Source organism: Poromitra crassiceps (genome assembly GCF_964638095.1).
Source record: "Poromitra crassiceps genome assembly, chromosome: 12".
Lineage (NCBI taxonomy): Eukaryota > Metazoa > Chordata > Actinopteri > Beryciformes > Melamphaidae > Poromitra > Poromitra crassiceps.
This window is the reverse complement of record NC_139632.1, coordinates 34126541-34131540: the sequence shown is the minus strand read 5'-3', so window position 1 is coordinate 34131540 and position 5000 is coordinate 34126541. Positions and strand designations below refer to the sequence as shown.

Genomic DNA, 5000 nt, shown 5'->3' with positions numbered 1-5000 from the left:
GTTTGAATAGCTTAAGATTTGACTTGCTGCTTGAAGAGAAGACCTGAGACTTGACTTGGCTTCTTGACTAAAACAGTCCGAAAACCAGCTAGCTCGAGTTAGCTCGGTTAGCCATTGCTAGCAACAGTTGATTACAAAGCATTAGGTGGTATTTAGCAAACAAACACTCTAGCAACATCTCCACAGATAGAAGGTAGACACTAGACAGTAATGTGTTTATAACTGATTTGAATGAGACAACACAAATAAGACAGAGATGCTAATAAACAGTGTATGACCACAGCTTTCACTGCGGGGAGCTGCCATCTTGGATTTTGAGGTTGGGGTTGGACCACACACAGACTTTACCTGCTGGTGAGGTAATGGTCTTGTACAAGGAGGTACGGCTGCTTGCTTTGTTGTAACCCTGGCTGTGTGTGTGTGTGTGTGTGTGTGTGTGTGTAACAGAATCTGCTGACATGTCTGTGGTGACTGTTGGCTCGTGTCGTGTTACATACACTTTACATTTCCCCGCCGCTCGCTCGCCCGCCTGCTCACTCGCCCGCTGGCCATGTGTGTGTGTGTGTGTGTGTGTGTGTGTGTGTGTGTGTGTGTGTGTGTGTGTGTGTGTGTGGCTATTTAAGGCGAGTGCGTACAAACCACAGGCTTTTGTTGTGGTGACTGCAGAACACACTGTGGTCAGGACCCCCCCCCCCCCCCCCCCCCTCACACACACACACACACACATACACACACACACACACACACATACCCATAACATACCACGCCAGCCCCCCCTCCCAACGCCCCGCCCCCCTAAACCGCACGAAACAGCCACAGCTACAGTATGACTACGACAAAGATGGTGTCATCACACTCTTTTACACAAGCACACTGGGGCCCTGTTCCCACGGCAACGCTCCGTGCAGAAAACGTCAAATGTTTTCGTTAGCGTTAGTGCCTTCCTTTAATCCTTTCACACGGGAACGCTGTTCTTGGCGCCTGAAAACTAGGGGTGGGAATCACAAGATGTCCCACGACACGATATTATCACGATACTTACGTCATGGTACGATAGTATTGCAATATTTTGCGATATGCTAGTATTGCGATATATTGAGTATTGCGATACATTGTGATTTATTACCTTTTTTCAACTGCAAATGTCCACAAAGGGGAAACAAACTTTGTCAACATCTGTTTCATCTAATGAGATAAAGTTTCCAGTATGTTCATCTCACTTCAATCATTTTTAAGGCAGCAAAATAGGATTGTCAAGCAGACAGGCTGACCGACACACTGTCATAAAAGCCCGTCATAGATGTTGCATGATGCACTTGACATTTTGTATAATAAAATATCACGATACTTGGCATTCGATACGATATATTGCCCACAAAATATCACGATACTATGCTGTATCGATCCCCCCCCCCCCCCCCCTCCTCCCCTACTGAAAACGCAAAAAAGTGAAAACAGGTCCCAGAGTGGAATTCTTTGATAACGCCGCCCTCACTTTTGCCCTGTAAAGTGGAGAAACGCAATTCAGGTGACGACACAGCCCCCCTTGACCATGGAAGACAATAGATAGACAATATACATTAGGAGCATTGAACTAGCTCAATACAGCCTTATGGCACAGGCACAATGAATCACATTGGTATTCACCAAACATGATAACGATTTGCTAAAAACACATCATCTGCGTTAAGAGTCTGCTACTAACGTCACACATATGAATCACTCCTGCATTAAATAATAGAAGACAACTCACGGCCAGATGCATTTCCTCAAGTCACAATTGTGCTACAAAGAAAACTCATTTAAACTTTAATCCTACAAAGCTAAATCAACCCCGTTAGAAATAAACAGAATAGAGGAAGCTAGGCGTTTTTACCTTCAAAATAAAAGCGTAATGTATAACTGGGTAAATAAAAATCAGGGTCGTCGACTCACTACGTGTTAAAATTGACTTTTAGTTGTCTGTGTTCTATATGTCTTCTGTGTATTTCGGATCACACACACACAAAAAACGTTACAACATGCATCAATAAGACTATTAGTTAATTTAATTACCATTATTGTGAATGTGTTAACCAGACGTTTCAATGTTATTCTGGCTCACTTGACGCTGCTCTGAGTGTTTTGCGGCTTCAGTCTGCACGCAAATCGTTATCACAAACACTGTGTATAAACCCGAAATCAAAGGTGAGAACGCAACGCCGGTTTGCTGTTTTATGCAGTCTAAACATGGCCTGGAACACACACACACACGCAAACACACACACACACACACACACACACACACACACACACACACACACACACAGACACACACACACACACACACACACACACACACACACACACACACACAGACACACACACACACACACACACACAGAATCACACAGACGCACGCGTGGACACACACATGCGCGCACACACACACACACACACACACACACAGACACACACACACACACACACAAAGCAGAGCAGGTAATCCTGTTAGAGAGCTGTGTGCACGCTTGGCTCTGTGTTCTGATCTGATCCAAAGTCAAGCTGCTGTTCAGTTAAATACAGACAATATGCTGCTGACACACATCTGGGTGTGATGTTGTGGTAAACAAAACATCAAAGTTCTCAAGTCCTTTATGAATGCGCAGAAACATAGGGTGATGTCTCTGTACAGTGACACCTCTGAGTGCACAGCTACTATCACTGCTCTGCTGCTCACTAAACCATCACCTGATCGCTGTTCTGCTGCTCACTAAACCTCGCTCTCGTGACTGCTTCTTCTGTTTTTGCAGTCAGTGGGTGGACCCAGTCACCATTGTATCCCGAAATATACTTGGTTGCAGTCCTCGTCTTTTATAATTGGCAGTAAGGCTGGGTTTAAAAGAAATGGATATCGAATCAATATTTATTTGAAGGAACCAATATCGATTCAGAAATTCCAATATCGATCTTTTAATATAAGGCCTTTTCCCGTAAATGCTTGAAGCTTGAACCCTGTTAGACTTGTGTGGTTTGGTTCTTAGATCTCTTAGATCTGGCAAACATTCATATTTGTAATAATGCACCAGGTCAGGGGGTTCCTTCCGTGTACAATTTACAACATCAGTTCTTTGAGAATCTGTCATATCCAAACAAAATTGGTATTGTAACTGAAATATCAATATGGAATAGCATACCGTATCGAATCTGAAATTGAATCGAATCGGGACCTTGTGTGGCAATGGCATCGAATCTGGAAATCAGTGTTTGAGCCAGTGTAACGGGCTGAGCTACAGTGTAACGGGCTGAGCTACAGTGTAACGGGCTGAGCTACAGTGTAACGGGCTGAGCTACAGCGTCTCTGGATCACTGTGTGAGAATGCCTCCCTTGTACCCCCCCTCCCCAACACACACTGTTCACCCCCCCCCCCCCCACACACACACACACACTGTTCACCCCCCCCCCCCCCACACACACACACACACACTGTTCACCCCCCCCCCCCCACACACACACACACACACACTGTTCACCCCCCCCCCCCAACCCATTCGACAAGACCTGCATTGTGTTTAGTGGCCTGTTAGCCACGGCGCTCGCTAGCTGCTGCTCGTCTGTATTGTGAGTCTCTTTGATTGTATTAAAGTCTGATGAGCAGTTCATCTGGACGAGAGTCATCTAATTACTGAGAGGAATGCTCTCTCTCTCCCTCCCTCTATCGCTTTCTCTCTCTCTCTCTGTCTCCCCCTCCCCCCCCTCTGTCTCTCTCTCTCTCCCTCTATCGCTTTCTCTCTCTCTCTCTCCCCCCCTCTTTCCCTCTCTCCCTGTATCTCTCTCTCTCTCTCTCTCAAGAACATTCCTCTCATCTGCCCTGGGCACTAATCACACACACACACACACACACACACACACACACACACACACACACACACACACACACACACACACTGTAAAGGTCATCCCGACTGTGTTAGTGTCCTGTAGGAATGTAGCTGTGTTGCCGGTGGTGATGTGTGGCAGCCGGCGCTACCACACACATGCACGTACACACACACACACACACACACACACGCACGCACGCACGCACGCGCGCACGCACACACACACACACACACACACACACACACACACACACACACACACACACACACACACACACACACACAGTCTTGAATGGGGTGTGTGCGAGGATTGTAAAATGTACTGTACTCTGTACTGTAGATTCCCCCCAAATTCTATTTGTATTTTCTTTGGGCTGGACTGCAGCAGCAGGGCCAGCTCTATAAACACACGTCTGTGAGTGACTGACTGATGGAGTGATACCATTGGTCGGCTGGACTCACTGACTGACTGATGGAGTGATACCATTGGTCAGCTGGACTCACTGACTGACTGATGGAGTGACACCATTGGTTGGCTGGAGCACGATCCATGCAGTGACTTTTGGAGCAAAAGTCATGCAAAGTATTTTGCAAGCTAAGTAGACAGCTACTTAAGTTGTTAACTTTGATCCAGAGCGTCGTAGCCCTCTCCTATATTATCTTCTTTTAGACAGCTACTTACTTTGGAAAAGAGTTGGCAACACGGAGGTCCAGGTTTGACCTACTCTTCTTGTTATATCACTTTGACTTTGACTTCCTGGAAAGTGATTTGAACACTGTCTTCATGAAGCAGCTGACACAAGCTGCTCTGTCTTCAGTTTGACTTCTTCAGACGAGGAAGAGCTTCAATTAAGCAGCCAGCCAGTTCTCTCTCCCCAATTTCACCATGTCGTTCTTTGTTCACTTCACCTTCATCTTCATCTAACCACTGCTCAAAACTCAATCCACCCAGTAAATCAAACGTTACTACGAAATCGGACATTTCCTTGTTAGAGATTTGTAGACTGACAGGCTAACAGTGGGCGGAGTCAGCACAGGTGTTCTTCATTCATCAGGGAGCGGAGTGATACTGCGGTTGGAGCCGAACTGTAGATTGTTGGCCTATTTACCACTGTTGCTAGCCAATCAGAATCCAGTAT

General features: G+C 46.1%; 1 protein-coding gene across 1 annotated transcript in view; it reads left to right on the top strand.

Annotated features, from left to right (window-relative positions):
- nfia (nuclear factor I/A) overlaps positions 1–5000 on the top strand; it is a 170426-nt gene that overhangs the window by 11425 nt on the left and 154001 nt on the right. The window lies entirely within an intron of this gene.